Source organism: Sminthopsis crassicaudata, chromosome 3 (genome assembly GCF_048593235.1).
Source record: "Sminthopsis crassicaudata isolate SCR6 chromosome 3, ASM4859323v1, whole genome shotgun sequence".
Classification (NCBI taxonomy): domain Eukaryota; kingdom Metazoa; phylum Chordata; class Mammalia; order Dasyuromorphia; family Dasyuridae; genus Sminthopsis; species Sminthopsis crassicaudata.
The window spans coordinates 20,269,473-20,291,194 of record NC_133619.1 but is presented as its reverse complement, the minus strand read 5'-3'; the positions used below and the strand labels follow the sequence as shown (position 1 = coordinate 20,291,194).

The window sequence follows — 21,722 nt, the reverse complement described above, 5'->3', positions numbered from 1 at the left end:
TGGAAGCATTTAGTTCAACCCTTTCATTTAATTGATGAGGAAATTAAGGCCTAGAGAAGTGAAATAAGTTGCCAAAGATCTAACGAGTGCTAATTAACAGAGCAAAGATTTGAACCCAGATTATCTGATTCCAAATCCATTACTTTTCTCCATGTATAAGATTGCCTCATCTATCTAACAGAACTTCAGCTATTAGAAGACTGCTATAATTATTCCCTCTTTGCCTCATCTGTCATACAAGTTTACTCTATTACAAGCTTAACATAGTCAGACACTTTAATTGTTTTTTTATATGGCATGATTTTTACTCTTCTTTCCCTCCCTCCTTCCTTCCCTGCTTCCCTCCCTCCTTCTTTCTCTCCTTCCTTCCCTTACTCCCTCCCTACCTCTCTCTCCCAACTTCCTTCCTTCCTTCCTTCCTTCTTTCTCTCCTTCCTTCCCTTTCTCCCTCCCTACCTCTCTCTCTCCCACCTTCCTTCCTTCTTTCCTTCCTTTCTTCCTTCCTTTTTGTTAAACCTTTTTTTTTCCCAAAAACATAGACATAGATAAAATTTGCAACATTTATCCTTGCAAAGTCTTGTGTTCTAGTTGTTTTCCCTCCCTTCCCCTCATCCCCTCTCCTAGGTGGCAAGTAATCTAATATATGTAAAATATATCCAATTCCTCTATACATATTTCCCTAATTATCATGTTACCCAAGAAAAATCAGATCATAAAGGAAAAAAATGAGAAAGAAAATAAAATGCAAACAAGCTACAATAAAAAATTGGAAATACTATGTTGTAATTCATACTCAGTCCCCACTGGGTATCCCTCTTTGGGTACAAATGGCTCTCTCCATCACAAGATCATTGGAACTGGCCTGAATAACCTTGCTTTCAGACCCATTATCATGTCATTCATCCTCTAGATGCATGTTATACAGTATTTTCCTTAAAAAAATAGCAATTAATAATGAAAGCAGAAATATCAATAACAACATTTATAAATAGTGCTTAAAGATTTACAAAGTACTTCATAAATATCTCACTTTATCTTCATAAGAGTAACAGGACATAAGGGCATGGGTGGAGTGGGTAAAAAAGGACAGGGTAGAATGAGAGGAAAAAATGTATATAGTGGACAAAATAGGATGGAGGGAAATAGACTGTTAATGTGAATGGAATGAACTCCCCCATAAAGGAGAAGCAAATAACAGAGTGGATTAAAAAACAGAAAGAAACACATTTGATACAGAGAGATACAGAGAAATTAAAGGTAAAAGGCTGGAACATAATTTATTATGCTTTAGCTGAAGTAAAAGAAAAACAGAGGTAGCAATTCTAATCTCAGATAAAGCAAAATTAAAAAAAATAGGTCTTATTAAAAGAGATAAGGAGGGAAAATACATCTTGATTAAGGATACGTAAATAATGAAGTAGTAATTATATTAAAGGATATTAAATATGTATATACCAAGTGGAAAAGCAGAAAAATTCCTATAGAAGATTTTAACCTAGTTAAAGGAAGAAATAGATACCAAAACGATTATAGTAGGGGACGTCAAGCTTCCCCTCTCAGAATCAGACAGATCTAATCACAAAAGAAAGAAGAAAAAAAAAACTGGGGAGATTAATAAGATCTTAGAAAACTTAGATATGATAGACCTCAAAGAAAACTGAATAGGAGCAGAAAGGAATATACCTTTTTTTTCAGCAGTACATGGCATCTACACAAAAATTTACCACACATCAGGGCATAAATACCTCACAATCAAATGTAAAAAAGCAGCAATAGTAAATGCTTCCTTTTTCAGACCAAAATGCAATTTAAAATTATATCCAATAAAATATCAGGGAAAGATAGACTAAAAACCAATTAGAAATTAAATAATCTAATTCTTAAAAATGAGTAGGTCAAACAACAAATCACAAAAACAATCCACAATTTCATCCAAGAAAATGATAATAATGAGAAACCATACCAAAATCTATGAGATGCAACCAAAGCAGTCCTTAGGGAAATTTTATATCTCTAAATAGCTACATAAATAAAATAGAGAAAGAGTAGATCAATGAATTAGGCATGAAACTAAAAAAGCTAGAAAAAGAACAAACTGAAAACCCCCAATTAAATACCAAATTAGAAATTTTGAAACTCAATGAAAAGATTAATAGGACTAAGAAAACTATTGAACTATTAAACAAAAGAGTTGGTTTTATGAAAAAACTAACAAAAATCGATAAACCTTTGTTTAATTTGATCAGAAAAAAGAAAGGAAAAAAAATCACTAGCATCAAAGATGCAAAGGATAAACTTACCACTGATGAAAAATAAATTAAAGCATTAATAAGGAGCTAGTTTGCACAAATCTATGGCAGCAAGTCTTTTTTTTTTTTTTTAATTATAGCTTTTTATATACAAAACATATGCATGGGTAATTTTGCAACATTGACCCTGTTCATCTTTTCCCCTCCTTCCCTCCACCACCTCCCCTAGATGGCAGGTAGTCCCATATATGTTAAATATGTTAAATTATTTGTTAAATATAATATGTTTATATAGTACCAAATCTAAAACTATATCATAAAGCAGTAGTTATCAATACCATTTAGTACTGGCTAAGAAATAGCTCCAACTTCTGGAATAAGAACTCATTATTTAACAAAAATTGCTGGGAAAACTGGAAAATAATTTGTCAGAAACTTGGCATAGACCTACATCTCACAGCCCATACCAAAATAAGTTCAAAATGGATTCATGATTTGGGCATAAAAGATGATACCATAAAAAATTAGGAGACCAAAGGATATTTACCTATCAGATCTTTGGAGAAGGGAGGAATTTATGATTACAGAAGAACTAAAGAACATAATGAAAGACAAAATGGACAACTTTGATTACATTACATTAAGAAGGTTTTGCACAAACAAAACCAACCGAAACAAGATTAAAAGAGAAGTACAAAACTGGGAAAAAATCTTTATAGACAATATTTCTGGTAAAGATCTCATTTCTAAAATATATAAAGAATTTTGTCAAATTTATAAGAATACAAGTCATTCCCCAATTGATAAATGTTCAAAGGTTATGAACATACAATTTTCATATCACAAAATTAAAGCCATTTATAATTATATAAAAATACTTTAAATCATTATTGATTAAAGGAATGTAAATTAAAACAACTTGAGGTACTACATCATGCTTCTCAGATTGATTAAGATGACAGGAAAAGATAATGATAAATTAGATAATAGATGAAGCTTTAATTTCTTCATCTGAAAATTGTCTCTTCATATGCTTGGATCATTTATTAATTAGGGAATGACTTGAATTCTCATAAATTTAAATCAATTCTCTATATATTTTATAAATAAGGCCTTTATCAGAAAAACTGGTAAAAAATTACCCATGCATATGTACTATAAAAAAGTTATAATTATAAAATTAATTTTAAAAATGTAAAAAAAAAAAAAAAGAAAAGAAAAACTGGATTCAAAAATTTTTTCCCCTTCTAATCATGGCTGCATTGTTTTGTTTGTACAAAACCTTTATAAATTAAGATAATTTAAAGTAAGAAAATTATTCATTTTTACATTTCCTAATGTTCTCTAGTTCTTATTTGGTCATAATTTCCTCCCTTTTGAGGTAAACTCAGATCTGAGAGATAAACTATCCCTTGTTCAAATTACTTATAGTATCACCCTTTTTGAACCCAAAGACCCCAGCTTCTGGGTGTTAGGTGTTGGTCCATGCCTAGTTTCTGCTATAATTTTTTCTAGTGTTTCCAGCAATTTTTGTCAAATAGTGAGTTCTTATCTTAAAATCGAACACTCCATTTGGGTTTATCAAACACTCCATTACTATAGTCATTGATTGTTATGTCTTGTGAACCTGACCTGTTCTATTGATCCTCTACTTTACCAAATGTTTGTTTGTTTGTTAGTTTGGTTGTTTTCCCTGAGGCAAGTGAGATTAAGTGACTTGCCCAGGGTCACACAGCTGGGAAGTGTTAAGTCTCTGAGACCACATTTGAACTCAGGTCCTCCTGACTTCAGGGCTATCCACTGTGTCATCTAGCTGCCCCTACCATATGTTTTTGATGATCACTGATTTATAATAGAGTTTTAGGTATGGTATAACTAAGCCATTTTCATTTTCATTTTTCCCATTAATTCCCTTGAAATTCTTGACCTTTTGTTCTTTCAAGTGAATTTTGCTATTTTTTTTTCTAACTCTATGAAGTAATCTCTTGTCATTTTGATTAGTATGACACTGAATAAGTAGATTAATTTAGGAAGAATTGTCATTTTTATTATATTAACTTGTATACCCATGAGCACTTGGTATTCTTCCAATTGTTTATATCTAATTTTATTTGTAGGGAAAATGGTTTCTAATTGTCTTGGTAGGTAGACTCTCAAATATTTTATAATATCTACAGTTTTCCCAGCTAGTGCTTTCTCCAGTATGTAATTGTAAATATTTTAAATCTTTCTATCATGATTCCATTCAATAAAATACAAGCTTCCTGTGGTCAGGGATTATTTTGTTTTTAATTTTGTATTTCCAGTGTCTATCCCCAAGTTTTCTATACAGTAAATGGATGTTGAAGTGAAATAAATCAATGTCATTCCCCATATCAAAACTTTGAGTTCTTTCCACTATATTACAATCTTAGTCCAGTAAATAACAGACTGTAGGTAGGGCCCATCATTTAAGACTTTCCAAAATCTGACTCAAAAAGATTTTTGAATCCTTTGTGTCCTCTTTCATTTCAAGTGAAAGTGGACTAGTTACCAATCTTGTCTTCCAGTCCTTCACCTCTGTAGTTCTATATGCACTGTCATATGTGGCTGAAATGTTCTCCTATTGCATTTCCATACCCTCAGAAGTTGTATCTTTATTCATTGCCTAGGCCAGGTTCCTTCTCTTTCTTGATGTCTTTCCTGATTGACCAAACTCTTAAATGCCCCCATTTTCTTGGATTATCTCATGCTATTTTGTGTGTCCTCAGCTATTAACTTAATTATTTTCTAACTTGTGATAACAAATCTTTGTGCTTATTTTATACCTTCTCCACTGAAATGCAAATTAAATGGTAGTAGGTAAAAATTAAAATATTTCATGATCATACTGTCAGAAATAATTCATTTGGACCCCTAGTCTCTTGTAATCAGTATTAATTAATTTTATATTTTACATAAATCATATAGTGATAATTAGATAAGCTAGGTTCTTGTAGTAGACCTTTATAATGTGCCTCAAACTTTAATGTAATGTTCAATACTTGTTTACTAAGCTACATGTCTCACTTGCATAACCATAAAATGCTGACCAAGGTATTTCTATACTGTTTCGCTCAAATTCCATAACCAAAACCAGCCTAAATAGGATGCCTTGAGTTTTTGGAAAGTCCTCAAACTTATTTTTGTATGTCCATATCCCTCATTTTTGTCCAACATGAGCAGGTGATAGTTTTATGTCCATTTTAGGACCCCTTAGTCAGTGGAGATGTCGCATACTTTGTCCAATTTGTGAAGCCTGATGTATCAAAAACTGATATGTCATATTGTACCTAGGATATACTATAAGATATTTAATATGTATAGGAATGCCTGCCATCTAAGGGAGGGGGTGGAGGGAAGGAGGGGAAAAATTCAGAACAGAAGGGATGTTAGGTTCTTACTAAGTGCTAAGTTTGGTACTTGACAATTCTCTAGTTCTAGCCTTTCCTGGGGAAGAGCTTGCATGCTTAGGAGGAGCAAGTTCATTGGTTGAAGAAATTCTTCCCAGAAGCCCTTGCATTATCCCACGCCCATTCTCTGGGAGGATAAAGAGGGCAGCTCTGGAGGAGTACAAGGGATAATGTTGTAAAAAAAAAAAAAAAATTACCTATGCATATGCACTGTCAAAAAATGTTATAATTATAAAATTAATTAAAAAAAAAGGTGATATGTCAAAAGCAAGGTCTATCAACTAAAGAAATACTATATTTTGTTCTTTTGAATATTTGAATATCTCACCCTAAAAATGAGGCCCTGGAAGAAGGGGCGATATCTGATCAGAAGGAAGATCTGAGGTCCACTTCATTAGAGGGGACCATAGACTATTTAATAATGGGCCAATGACACAGAATCGTCTCAGTGATTTTTCTTGTATATTTTGTCAATTATAACCCCCACAATACATACATATATGTATATATATATATATATATATATATATTTTTTTTTTTTTTGGTTTGTTTTTGTGTTTTTTGTTTATCATGGAAAGCATCTGAAATTTACAGATCTCAATTAGTGTTAGTGAGGTTTTCTGTGGGTTAGGACATTTCCATCCTTTACTAGATGAAAAAAATTTCAAATACTTTATCTCCAAAGAGATACTCCGGAAATTGACATGATGAAACACGTATGTGATTTTTTTTTGTTTACTATCAATCTATGTGAAAGATTGATAGTAAAAAACAGTCACATATTTGGAAAGGGTTTAGTCTTGTCTTCTAGATTCACTAGAAACATTCCATTTCTTGAAATATCCCTTGGTCAAATGTATATTTCCTATGATATTAAACATTTTAATTTCTTTAGCACTACATGAAATATCTTGGAATTTATTTTACAAATCCAAAGTATTATTTTTGCATTTTTGTACACATTTTGCTTCTGTTTCTACCTTTTTGTGGCCATCTTTGAGTCCAGGCAACATATAAAACAAATGCAACAACAGGAATTCTTTACATAAGGAGAAAATTTTGTACACTTGAAATATGATTAAATTGACAAAAAATAATGGATATCTTTTCCAGGGACATATTTTTCAAAGATAAGAGGTATGATTGTTTAAGGGAAAGAATGATGGTCTTAGAATCAGAAAGACATGGTTTTCTATTCTGTTTCTGACACATGGTAGGGATGTGACAATGATATTTTTATAATGCTATAATGATATGTCTCTAATACTACCTAAACCTGAGAAAATGTTCAGAATGTAAATTATAGATTTACCTTGATTTATGTTGTAAATCATAGGTCCCTAATCTGTCCAGTGTCTAGTACAATTAAACACTGTCCTACAAAGTTGATGCTTAATAAATGCTTGCTAAAGAGTCATTTTTCATTTTTCTCATATCTCAAACAGTTAGCAATCTAACAACATCATATCTCTGGATTTTTGGAGCAAAGAAGCCCTCACTACAAACATGAAATATATATATATTCTCTGTCACACGAAAAATGTATGTTTAGAAGTATCACATCTCATAACTTGTAGAATCAGTTCACATGAAAGTTTCTTTTAAAATGTGTTTCCAGAATAAAAGCAGAGCCAGAAAGAAAGAACTGTTTTTATATTTTGAATATTGCATTCCAGTTCAAATTCAGAAAATCACTTCATCAAGATGATGACTTCTTGCTCTGTTTATTCACATTAGTGACCTTCCTGCTCAATTTGTTTTGTTTTTATCTGTCAGAAAACAGCCTGGCTGACAGGTCCTCCTAATTCGGAATTCATGGCATCTCTCTCTATTTCATTCATTAGACTTAATAGAGATTTCAAAAGTAAATGTTATTCCATGTCATGAAGTATGATGAAAATCAGAAATAGATTTTATTCTGTGAGAATCAGCATAGTGAATCTAGGTGGGTTTTTCTAAAAAAGTGTGTGTGTGTGTGTGTGTGTGTGTGTGTGTGTGTGTGTGTGTGTGTGTGAAAGAGAGAGAGAGGAGAGAGAGAGAGAGGGAGAGGGAGAGGGAGAGGGAGAAGGAGAGGGAGAGGGAGAGGGAGAGGGAGAGAGAGAGGGAGAGGGAGAGGGAGAGGGAGAGGGAGAGGGAGAGGGAGAGGGAGAGAGAGAGGGAGAGGGAGAGGGAGAGGGAGAGGGAGAGGGAGAGGGGGAGAAAGAAAGGGCAAGAAGGAAAAGATACCATAACATTTGTCTACTAAATATAGAATAAAATGAGAAAAAAATTATGAACAAGCTGCAATTGACCTAACCAAATAAAGCACTTTGGAACATCCATTTTGGCTACATGCTAAGTTTAATAGATGTGATCCTGCTGTATAAATACCATCTACAAGGAATGAATTGATTTTTATGATACCATTTAATATCATAAAAATCAATTCATTCCTCTATAGAATACCCCTTCCTCACTGTGCCAACATGACCAATGTGGATATTTTGATGTTTAAAAATTTTGTGTCCACAAACTGCTTAAATTACAAACAACTTTTTCATCCCTTATGCAAAATTTTCCCAAGGGCTCTCTTACCAATTTATTAAATATCCACATCAAAATTAATAGTAAAGTTATTGAGACTTCCAAAACATTACCAAGTTAATGAGATGAATGGGCTAGAGAAACCTAGTTTCACTATCTCTCCTGTCCTTTATATTATGGCTTTTGCTCAGATTTTCAGAGATGAAATAATATATCCCCTAAAGAATACAAAGGTGAAATCATCTTGGGTTTTTGATATATTCAACCAAAAATACTACTCTGAGTATGTAGTTTTGTAGGTGGTAGGATTTGAAAGATTCCAGACATCCTTTGTTCAAAATATTTTCTCTTAGCTGGCCTGATCTCTTGTATATCAAAATCATAGATTGGATAAAAATAGCTATTGAAATGCCTTTAGATAGCCAGTGCTACACTGAATGTCTTTCCAATTATTTAAATCTGACTTTATTTTTGTGGCAAGTGTTTTGTAATTTTGCTCATATAATTCCTGACTCTCCTTTGGTAGATATATTCCCAAATATTTGATACTATCGACCGTTATTTTGAATGGAATTTCTCTTTGTATCTCTTGCTGTTGGATTGTGTTGGTAATGTATAAAAATCCTGAGGATTTTTATGTGGATTTATTTTGTATCCTGCGACTTTGCTAAAATTCTGAATTATTTCTAATAGCTTTTTAGCAGAGTCTTTGGGGTTCTCTAAGTGATGCATTGTTGGTGGAGTTGTGAAAGAATCCAGCCATTCTGGAGAGCAATCTGGAACTATGCCCAAAAAGTTATCAAAATGTGCATACCCTTTGACCCAGCCATACTACTACTGGGCTTATACCCCAAGGAACTACTAAAGAAGGGAAAGGGTCCTGTATGTGCCAAAATGTTTGTGGCAGCCCTTTTCATAGTGGCTAGAAACTGGAAGATGAATGGATGTCCATCAATTGGAGAATGGTTGGGTAAACTATGGTATATGAATGTTATGGAATATTATTGTTCTATAAGAAATGACCAACAGGAGGAATACAGAGAGGCTTGGAGAGACTTACATCAACTGATGCTGAGTGAAACGAGCAGAACCAGAAGATCATTATACACTTCAACAGTGATACTGTACGAGGATGTATGCTGATGGAAGTGGATATCTTCAACATAGAGAAGAGCTAATCCAATTCCAATTGATTAATGATGGACAGAACCAGCTACATCCAGAAAAGGAACACTGGGAAATGAATGTAAATTGTTATTTTTACCTTCTGAATCCAATTCTTCCTGTGCAACAAAAAATTCGGTTCTACACACATATATTGTATCTAGAATATACTGTAATATATTTAACATATATAAGACTGCTTGCCATCTGGGGGAGGGGGTTGGGGGAGGAAGGGAAAAAATCTGAATAGAAGTAAGTGCAAGGGATAATGTTGTAAAAAATTACCCATGCATATGTACTGTCAAAAAAAGTTATAATTATAAAATAAAATAAAAATTTAAAAAAAAATTAAAAAAAAAAAAAAAGATAGCCAGTGCCATTAAATACAGATTACCTGGAAATTTTCCACATTGCTCCTTTTGAACATTAAAACTTTATAATTTCTATCCTGAGGTATTTCATTAATTCATAAGTTGTTTTTCTCCTACTCATTTTATGCCTCAAAGTACCCCCAGCTCAGATATGTCAAAATATACATCATTTTATGGGAGCCTTTTACTGATGACCCCTGATGCTTTTAGTGATCTTTCCCATGTGAAATAACTGTTTCTAGTTGATATTTAGTCATTGCTGTGTGTATTACAGTTGTCAAAAGAGTCTAAGTTCCTTGAGGGTAAGGACTATTTCATTTTTGTCAGTTTCCATAACTTATTACAGTGTCTGAAATATCGTAATAGCTAAATCAATGTTTCCTGAATTAAATAAATTTATCATAGTGCATTATTGGCCCTTTGGGGTGAGTGAATGATGAAACATGAGACAAATATCTTTCAAATGTTTATTAGAAAACATGGGAACAACAAGTCCTTGGGGTGAAACAAAATAGGATGCGTTTGGAACAATGAAAGAGAAAAGAGAAAAGAGCCCAAGATAAATTATACCTATTGTTCCTCTAGGCAGAAGCTAGATGTGAGCAGTAAATTCAGGTATTTGAAGAAAGAAAAGAAATCCATCACTTCACATTATTGCTTGTCGTTGTATACCTTCCTGTTCCTATCATGTATGGTTATTTTTTTTCATGGTAGAATGTGGTTTCTTAAATACTTACAAAATTATTAAATTAGTATATTTTAACTAGTTATCCTATGCATTTCTAATATCTTGTCCTTGTTATAAAAAGAAAAAGGACTTAAGCCATTTTCCTAAATATAATTACAACTATCTTTCTGATATCAACTTTCTGAAATTACCAAATACTTTTCCTCGTTATTAAAGTAATTAATGATAATAATTGAAAATACCTAGACAGATAGATGAGTAAATAGATATAAATAAATATTTTAGAGGTCATTTAAAATTTTAATTTGGTTTATTTTGCTGAAATTAAGACATGTATGCAGATGTATCTTGTGCCATGAGGAATTAATAAATTTATCATAGAAATAATTTGCTTAATTTCTTAAAATTATTTGTAGTCTTTTAAAAAAGTTAGAAAATGTATTTTACCCAAAACATTTTATGCAAAGTTAATATGCTGATATATATGTATATATATATATATATATATATATATATATATATATATATATATATATATATATATATATATATATATATATGTTACCAGATTCAGAAATATATTTTTCATAGGAACATAAAGAATTGGACTCATGATGTAGATGAGCTATTTAGATGCTCTATTTATCAATTCAGAGAGGCAATATGTAGGTTGTTGTTAAAGAGCTGGCCTCAAGTTTAGAGAGACCTGGATTCAAGTATTGCCTGGCATATACTATTTCTGTGCCTTCAGGAAACTCTTTAAGACTAGAAATTGACTGGAAATTACAGATCTGCATTAGGAAGAGAGTGTTTATTCAATAAAACCAACACACACAAAAATCATACCTGCATTGAAGATATGCCCTCCAGCCCTTCAGTCATATGGGAGAGACAATTGGGGGGGTACTAAGGAGGTCTGTATTATCCAAGATGCATCATCCTCTGTGGTAAGGCATTCACAACTTATTAGTTTCATCAACATAAATTAATATTTTAAAAAATTCTTCATTAAAATTATTTTTGTAGTAAAGACATTAATCTATATTTAAATATCTAGTAGAAATAAAATTTAAATCTTCTGATTTCCTTCCTTCTGAAACTTTTGATAGCTCATTTACTGAATGTTCATTTTTCATTTTCTGAGATTGGGTTGATCCATTTTTAAATTTCTTGTTTTATTTAATTTGGGTACTTTATATTTTATGAAGAATCATTTTATTTGAATTGACAATTCTATTAATGTTCCTGAAGTTGAAATGTAATGGGATTAAAATAATAATATATTCCATATAATATTATAAATGATGATCAACTATAATATGATATAGTATGGTATAATGTGATATCAAAAGAATATGCTATTTTATAAATATAACAACATATCTTTATAATATAATGCAGTAAAATTAATTATTTTACAATGAAGTAACTTTTATTATTTCAAAATGACATATAATTTAATAAAAATATAGGTAATATTGATTTAATAACAATATTACATAATAAAATGTATGGTATGGCATGTGACTGTTATTTTATTTGTGTTATCTTGATAAGTAACATGATTTATCTATCATTTGTATTACTACATAATCTACCCCAATATAGTATGAGATGAAATAATACTATATAATTTGATAAAATATAATATATGATATAATGCAATATAATACTGAAAGTATATATACATATAAAACAATTTATTACGGGGCAAGACAATCCTGATGCAATATATTTGATACTATGTGATGTGATATCATAGGGAAAATATAGTATTGTGTGATAAGATATAATATACTTAATTTAATAAAGCATATGTGCTGGAACTCTGTCTTCCCAGAAATCAGCTGGAGTCAGGATAATCAAAAATCTTTATTCTTGGTCTTTTGAGGTCACCTTCAGGGGATTAGATCTAGCAATCTCCACACCTCCTTCCTCTCTCCCCACCTCAATGAATGCCTCAATTTCCTCCTCCTACTCCACCCACGCAAGTCACTTCCCCTTCTTTGTCCCACCAATTGAGCCAGCACAGAATAGTTGGGGAGGGTCATCCTTCAAACATGTTAATAGAGAATTGTCCAATTGGCAATTAGTCTCACGCACTCCATTATCCAAGTGCATTTGCTCAGTTCTAGCCCTTTACACATATGCCATATAATATTAAAATATATTATAGCATAATAATTTTATCATTATCAATCTCTGGATCTATATAAGATTTCCCACCCTCCAATTGGTTGAGGGGTGAGAGAGACAAAAAAAGTTTCTATTATTTTTCAATAAATAGAGATCAAGAAGTGCTACAGATATATAGTGTTTTGTTCATTTAGATGAGGTCATTATGATATGGAACAGGAACTTTAATCTCCATTGTCAGAACTTAAATCACCCATCCAGTTTCCATTGTCACAGAGTTAGACCAATTCCAGAGACTGTCTTGATTAGCATATATTAAGACAAACTTAACCTTGTACTAGGTCTCTGTCACATCTGCTTGGAAGTTTGTTCTCCACATGGCCCCTCCCTAACTCCTTCCCAACTCTTCCCCAGTTCCTTCTTAATTCCCTAGATGTTTCCCTTGCTTCCCTCCCCTTCTTTCTTGAGACTTTACAAATCTACCACTAGATGCTAGAAGCTATTTGCTTAATCACATGTGATTCCAGCTTGCTTAATCTTATTTGATTAAGTCAGTGAACTGTTTCACCTAATAAACAGCATCCTTTGTGGCTGTGATAAATGTGTCTCATGTGACTTCTTCACAATGTGAATCATTCTCACATGGGGTACTTCATTTATACTTCTTCATATTTCCACATCTAGATTAATACTTCTATTTAGTTCTTTTACATTGTTTTAAGATATCTCATAAAATTACTGTGATATAAACTATAATTTAAAACATATTAATAAAAATTTTAAAGAGAAAAAAACTGAAAAAACTAACTGTGGCATTGAGATGCTACATCAGTCTTTTGAGGAACCAAACCCAGGTGTACCTAAATCTGAGTCCAACAGTTCTTTCCATCATCATCCCCACCACCACTTTTAGCATTTACATTGTATTTTAACATTTAACTTAACAATTTTATCTAATTTTATCTTCATAAAAACTGTGAGTTGTGTTTTATTTTACCCATTTCACAGATGAGGAAATTGAGGGAAAGTGATTCCTCAAGAACTTCTTCTTACCTATACTCTCCAACTCTTCACTGTCCAACATGCTTTCTATACCATTACTTATCTTTCAAATGATAAATGTGTAAAGAGCTAAAAGCATTAACTATGTCTCTATTAAATCTCTTCTCTTGATAGAGTTTGGTTTTGATTCCTTCAAATCTTCTGTGTATGACCTAGTTAATGGGCCTGTCACCATCTGGGCTCTCCTCTGAATCTGCACCAAGCTCAACTATCCTATCTAAAATTCATTGTCCAGAACTCAGCTCAGTATTTCAGATACAAGTCACTAAAGGAAAATGCAATAATTCTATTTTGCTTTCTCTCTGGAAACTATAAATCTATAGATGCAAGAAACTTACAAATCTGATTTCATGGTTAAAAAAGGCAGTCATTGTCTTTTTAAAAAGGTAATAAAATTATTTTATTCAAGATCTGAAAGTGAAATATGACATCTTTAACTCAGGAAATAAGAGTGATTCAAACTAATCCAAATTTGAAATGGGGTGGGGGGGGAATTCTGATTATTTAAACTTTGAACTGAAAAAGAAGTATTAAATTTTGTTCTAACTGAAAGTCAATGGTTTTTACCCTCCAGAAATCTTTATAAAGTATCAAAATTATAGCTTTGAGCACATGATAATATTGAGTGATATGAAATACAGATAGTTGAGTTTCATCTTAGTGGGAAATAATTTATAAGAACATCATGATGGCTCAACATAGCACCATTCTAGTGGTAATTTTAATCAGCCTGGAAACAAGTTGAAGTGAGATTAAAAAGAGCTTTAGATGGAAAAAGATATTATGTTTTACTCCAAAGGCAAGAGGAAACTACTGAAACTTGTAAAGAAACAAAAGAAAAAAATTTATTTTATCTTTCAATTAACTAGCATTTGTTTTCTTTTCATTTCACCTCTCTTCAATTTTAAATAAATAAAAAGACATAGCATGCATAATAGTCAATCACAATAAATTTCCACATTATGTCCAAAAATGTAAGCCATATTAATCACCTTGAAGCTCCTCATTTTGGAGTTGTAGCATGTTTCATAATCACTCAAATCAAGTTTGTCAATCCACCAAAAATGAAATCTTGATCACTTGATCACACTAGTTATATTGTAATGTCAGAGGAACTGAGGCAGACAGAGATTGGTTTGTAATCTTTAATATGAGAGTTTGGGCTAGCTGACTGAATGGGACTCTTGTTCAAAGCATTTAGCCCAGATAAACCAAGGCAGGAAACTTATATAGGGTTTTACCTAAAGAGGGTTGGATAAGGGAAACAAAAGCAGATAAGAGAGGCCAAGTTATTGGGAGGATGGACAAGCCATAATTCTAGCAAAGGATCTTAACTTAATCCTAACAGGATAAGGGTCAAGATAAGATCTTGGACAGGAGACAGCAAAGGGAGGGGCAATATTCTAAAGCAGGGGGAATTATCCTAGCAAGGATTGAGATAAAGCATCTGGAGTCTATGACACAATGGGATGTAAAAATGGTCAGAGTTTCAAGGTATTTCCTGGGCTTTAAAACAACAACAACAACAACAACAACAACAAAACAAACTTAATTTTCCAGTCCTAATAACAAGGAAGGTGGGGAGGGGTTGGCTGTGACTTTTTTTTTTTTTTTTAATTAAGGGCTCAACATATCCCATTCTTTCTAGGGAGAATTCAAATCTTTGAATCATCTTGGAGGGTCCCCACACTATCATTTTGACCAATCCTCCCTGGGAGTGGACAAGTTTAAATAAGATTAGAAAAGATGCAAGGACCTCGACTCCCTGAAAACTCCAGAGTTGTTAACAGCATCCCTTGTTTAGGGCAGCATGGAGGCCTCCCCATTGCAAGAATAGCATGTCAGGTCCTCTGCAGTTCTGGAGCTCTATCTCAGCCAGGGAGTCCAGTTTGAGATGGATAATTCAAGGTGAGTTTAGGTTAACTGTGCATTTAACTCAGTGTCTGCTTGTAGAGAGAGCAACCTTGTTCAAAACAGATGTGCTAGCCAATCCTTACTCTACTAGGAAGGGAAGGAGCTGCACTGCCCGGCTGACAGGGAAACCCCAAGGGGGGAAGGTGAGACCTGAAATAGCTCCACCTGTCCCCACCTGGAAGAATAGATAACTGAGGGAACACTGCTATCTGGGTACAGAAAAGGTATGAGAGTATGCATACTTCAGGAGTCTGACACTAAACAGCAGCACCCTTTAAGGATACTGAAATGTTAATTAAGCAATTGGGACTACAGGACTGGAAAAGTGGACCAGAAAGACTGATGGAGGCAGTCACAAGACAGGTATCTGTTCCTTAGAGATTTCTAAGGGTAATTCTTGGTTGTTCCCAAGAACAGGTAGATTGGTAAGTGGTCCCAGAAACTGAATCTCTAAAGACAAGTCCATTAAAATAAGCAGGTTGAGAGTTAAAGCAAAGCCAGTAATCACAGCCCAGCTGGGGTTTAAAAATGAATGTACAATCGGTAATAAGCCAAGCAAGGAGTAAGGATGAAAAGGACTATGGGGAGGGTTTCTAAAGTGAACAGGAACTGGTGGTACTCAGGGTGGTATGGTCTGAACAGGGTCAGGCAGGACCGAGGTTGTGGGAAGAATTACTATGATGGCCAGAGAAATACTTGTAACCTGCTGCCAGAGGTTTAAATTTTGTTAAATCCACTTCCCACCTCTCCCTTGGCTGCTATCCCTTCAATCTAATCCCTAGGTGAATTGTCTGATGGAGGTGTTTTTCCATTCTTTCAAGTGCTTCTGGGAAAATCCACCAACTTTCCTGCCCCTTATATCTTATCCCCTTTGCTTGTTTGTGGAAGGAATTATCCAAGGGGGAGCAGACAGAGCTTTAATTGTCAAGTAGCCATTTCACATATAAGTCCTGAAAGTGAATTAAAGTTTCTAACATATTTGTACAGGAAGGATTCTGTACTCTGGGACTTATATAAAGATCGCTCAGATAATTACATGTTCTGAAGGGAACATTGTGTTCAATTAGATAATGCAGATACATACTATAATTTCATAAGCTCTAAACTGAATTGTTAGTGGTACATCCTTTTTCACCAACATTTATGCAAATTTTAATCTAACATTTTTCATCCTAAATCCTAAATACATTGTAATAGGGGACCCAGTCAGAATTTGGCAGTCATTCATCAATCAATTCCTTTTCCTCCCAAATCAATGGGGCTCAAAATCCATTAGGGGCAGGGGAAGGGTCTCATTTTCTGAAACTGCTTTCTGTAAGAATGGGTGTAAATCTGATTCATCCTATAGGATCCTATGTTTTTTTGGAGTTGAGTGTTGGAATGATTGAAGCAAACAGTGGATTGATCCAGGTCCCTGAAGCCGGTCAATACAACTGTAACTTGACCAAAATCTAGAATAAAAAACAAATCTAACAAATAAAGGTTAGAATAGTCTGAGATATAAATACTAGTCCACAAGGACTGCTACAAGATGTGGAGAGGTCAATATAAATTGGCCAGCATCTTCCCATGTAAGGAAGCATATTTGTCTCACAGGACAGACAAACATTAAAGATGTGTCAGCTGCAATACCAATAAACAAATAGCAATGAGGTCTCACGTTTGTTCTGATCATAGAATCCACTACAGGAGGATAAAGGCAGACATTAATATAATATAATAAATATAATATAATATAATATAATAAGTCAAAACTGATTCTTAGAATTATCTGAGAGCACATATATGACACAGAATAAAACAGCTTTAACTCAGTTTTACTCCAGGTAATTGTTCCAGTTTGTTTCAGGTGGTGGAGCACCAGCTTGATGATCTATCAGACAGTCATAATTGAATTTAAAACTCCCAAATAATATCAATTACAGTCACAAGAAATTTTATCTCCAATAGCAAATTTCATTAACCAAAGCTTCAGATGAATCTAGCTCTCAAGGATCACATATTTTAAATAGGTATTGATTATGACCTAATATTATAACAGTAAGAGAATCATTCTAGAAAGTGCACAGCTTATCTTTCATATCTAAGTAGATGGTTCTTAAGGTCAACATTACATAAGTCATTTTGCTTTTAAAATGCCCAATACATACAAAGGTTCTAAATTGCATATTGTCTATAGCAGAAATATATTCAAAGGGACAAAGGCAAAACTATTTTTCTCACTGTCCTATTAAATAAGGAGTATACTTTAAAATGACTCAATACAATCAATTAAAACTCACAAATAATATCTTAATCTCACATAAAGAAACCTTATCAGAATTAACAACTTCTTCATTCTAAAAAAATATTAATTCATCTTTCTCCAGTTGAGAATTTCCTATAAACTTTTGGAAATACAAATAACAGGTTCGATGAGGTCTATATAAAACAAAAATATACCACAAACAATTGTGCATACATTATCAGATCAGGTTAAAATCCTGCTCCAGGTACTTTGAGAAAGCTATAGATCACATTTGTTATCATATTCATTAAACAAGGAGACCATTATGAGCTTAAATAAATATTGAGTAATTTGCTGAAAACAGATGGATACCTTGGTAGAAATAATCACTTCTTACATTTCTAAGCAGTGGAATCTATGATACCCAGCATCAAAAATGATCTTTCTTTAAGGCAGCCATAGACTTGAAAACAAAAATAAAACAAACCTTCCATAAATAACACCACATAAATGTAGGCTTTTCCTTTAAATAATAAAGGCAATCAATGTTTCAACCAGCTGAGGATGAGCTGCAGTTTGATTTTACTTCTTAGAAGCAGCCACAGCCAAGGGGGAGGAGGATGAGTTAAATCTTCACCTTCTAAGCCTAAAGAGCTTTCCCTTTCTCCTTCCCCCACACAACTTCTCCTTATAATTAACTTTTAGGGTGCCAAGTACTTCTCAGGATTTAGCCAGCCAGAGTGTTTTCTTTCTCCAAAGAAATGGCAAGTTCCTTTCCATTAAAGGAATCGTCTTTTTTTTTTCTTCCAACCTACTTCTCTCCCCTTCTCCAATATGCTTTCTTTTTCTCTCTCCTTCCCTATTACCAACACTATCCCCTTTAACAATCCCATCTCTCTCTTTTCCAGAAAACTGCCCAAAATTCTCTCTTGCCTTCTTTCCCTCCAGCATGCTTCAAAACCAATAGTCCTTAACAATTTTGATAATAACCTCTACACAATTATAAATTCCACAATTTCCACATGATAGTCACATAAATTCAACCTATCCAAAAATGAATAGGAGCCTCATGTAATTCACAGTCATTTCAAATTTTAATTAAAATTATTTTTAAAAATCGATACTTTTCCATGTGATATTTTAAACATTTCATTCAAACTGCCAATTGTTTCTGCAAACCAATCTTTCTTATCCCATGTATATAAAATCACCTCTTTTCTCCTTTCCTTTGTTTTCTTTTTCTTCAAAGCTTTTAAGATCCACAATGTAGGTAGGAGCTAAATAACTTCACAATGTTTATACACGTGTTCAAAAATGCTGACAAAATTTAAAACAGCTCATAGAGAGTACAACTATGTAACCTCTTCAGGTACGTTATCAGAACTTTGTTTTAACAAGCTATTTTAAAATCAAATCAAATCAAATATTGCTGCGAATTTCCAGGAGTAATGTTTCAATATTCAAACAAATTCCTAAGATCTTATACCCAGAATAAACAGATTTAGCATGTACCAGGCAATAATAATCATCTCCCACAATTTCAGAATCACAATTCCAATTAACACATGCTGAGCCCCCAACATTCACTAGATCAACCAATAAGCCGTACCCTTTCCCCCCCCTTAAATCAGTTTCCCTAAATTCTAATTATATGTTGCAGATAAACTGAATTACTATTTGGTTGTATTTCAATTCACACAAAATATAGTCCTCAGAAATTGATCAGGTTTACAAATCTGACTAGGTAATGGAAAGGAGGCTATTACTTGCCAGAGTCATTCATTTTCTTTCTTTCTTTCTTTCTTTCTTTCTTTCTTTCTTTCTTTCTTTCTTTCTTTCTTTCTTTCTTTCTTTCTTTCTTTCTTTCTTTCTTTCTTTCTTTCTTTCTTTCTTTCTTTCTTTCTTTCCTTCTTTCCTTCTTTCCTTCTTTCCTTCTTTCCTTCTTTCCTTCTTTCCTTCTTTCCTTCTTTCCTTCTTTCCTTCTTTCCTTCTTTCCTTCTTTCCTTCTTTCCTTCTTTCCTTCTTTCCTTCTTTCTCTCTTTCTCTCTCTCTTTCTTTCTCTCTCTCTCTCTCTCTCTCTCTCTCTCTCTTTCTTTCTTTCTTTCTTTTTCTTTTAATACAATTGACATCAGCTTTTCTTGTTCTATCTCTTACCTTTTTCCATTCAAAGCTACAACCTGAGCCACATAAGGTTTTTGCCCTTTTTTTTTTCCATAATAGACTTTTTGAAACAGTCTGCTTTTCTGCCAGATTTTAAAAAGTAGTCAAGATTTTTTTGTTTGTTTGTTTTTTCCTTTGTTTTATTTATTTATTTATTTACTTACTTACTTACTTACTTACTTATTTATTTATTTATTTATTTATTTATTTATTTGTTTATTTGTTTGTTTTGTTTTGTTTTGTTTTGGCTTATTTTGTTTTGCTTTGTTTTGTTTTGTTTTGGTTTGGTTATTCCCAAGTTAGAGAAAATGGGTTACAATTAACTCCAATAAAGAAGTTAACATTCATAAAGCATTTGTTTTGTGCTAAGCATCTTTGCAATCTTGAAATGACCAATTGCCAAATTCCTCAATCATTGTTCTTAAAACTTAATAGAACTCCTTAAATCAACACATGACAGACACAGACAAGTCACAAACACAGACCTCAAGTCACAAGTGGAAAAAAGTTTAAGAAGCCCTACTTATAAAAAGATCTAACATTAAGAAGGATAAAATAATGTAATCAATTCAACTGAGCTAGAGAGGAAAAAAAATACATATCTAAATTAGTTTATGCAAAATTTGCCAGATTTAGGAAAGAGTTAAGAATAAAGCTATAATTCTTCATGGTTTACAACCTATCTTAGCAAGTTAATGCTTTAGAAATAACATGGGTAAAGGGGATTAAAAATATGCCCAATAGAAATCTCAAAATCAATAGGTCCAAATTGAACTTCTTATCTTTCCCATAAATCCATCCTTCTTTAAAGCTTTTCTGTTGCTAACTTTTCTGTCTTTTGTAGTTTTCCATTTATGATTTCTTGAAATGAAGCTCTAAAATAAACAGGTTTGAGCAAGCCCATAGGTATTTAAATGGAAATACTTGACTATGCCTTTAACCCCAAAACACTCTGTCTCTCACAAATTGGCTGGGATACCTACATTGGATTTGAATGACTCAGAAAGAGTGTGAAAGAAACTGTTTCTGTTCCAAAACCCTGAAGATTTCTTCTTCCCTCACCCCAACCCCACTTATTCTTTTGAAAGAGCAAATTAGACAATCGATTGCTTTGCATTTTACCTTAATTGCTGAATGGGTATTGCTTCAGACAAACTGAAACCTGGAAGAATTTTAGCTTTAAGCAGTCAAGATCTCCCACTCATCCAGGACCTTTAGCTATCTTCCTGGCTTACTTCTTGCCACCGGACTTTGAATAGCTGAAGGAGACAGTGGGACTGATGACTTTACACAGCCCTGTTTCATTTAAATCTAGTTTATTTACAAGTCAAAACATCTTCCTCTAGATTTCATTGGTCCTCTTTGGGAATGGAGGATGAACTACAATAGTTGCTTCTTAAAAGCACCATAATCTATGCTATTTTGCTCTGGATCTCAACTTTTCCAGTCTTTCTCAATTAGTCACGGACACTCTTTGCATGTGCTCAATCTGTTGCCAAGTCTTTTCCACCTGAAAATACTTCAGTAGTCTCCTTGCTCTGCTAAATAAAGAAGAAATTGGAAAGACTCAAATCCCTTTACTTATTCTGTCAAAGGTAGATCTCCAGCAATTGTCCAAAGTCCTTTTTCCTGATAGTGGGGAATTTGGATAACAATTAGATACCATTTCCATGTTTCTCCTTCTCCCAACCAGAATCAGTACCAATTTCTGAACCAATCTGTGCAATAAGTCTGAGTCCTCCTTAATCCCTCCCCTCCCAATGCTGCTTGACCTAATAAGAACTTCAGAAAATCCCA

At 33.2% G+C, this 21,722-nt stretch overlaps 1 long non-coding RNA gene across 1 annotated transcript in view; it reads right to left on the bottom strand.

Moving 5' to 3' along the window:
- Window positions 1–21,222, bottom strand: part of LOC141564800 (uncharacterized) — an 82,162-nt gene extending 60,940 nt beyond the window's left edge. The window contains exon 1 of the long non-coding RNA XR_012488728.1: window positions 21,048–21,222. This is a non-coding gene — a long non-coding RNA (uncharacterized LOC141564800). The remainder of the gene's footprint in view (window positions 1–21,047) is intronic.
- Window positions 21,223–21,722: the final 500 nt, after the last annotated feature.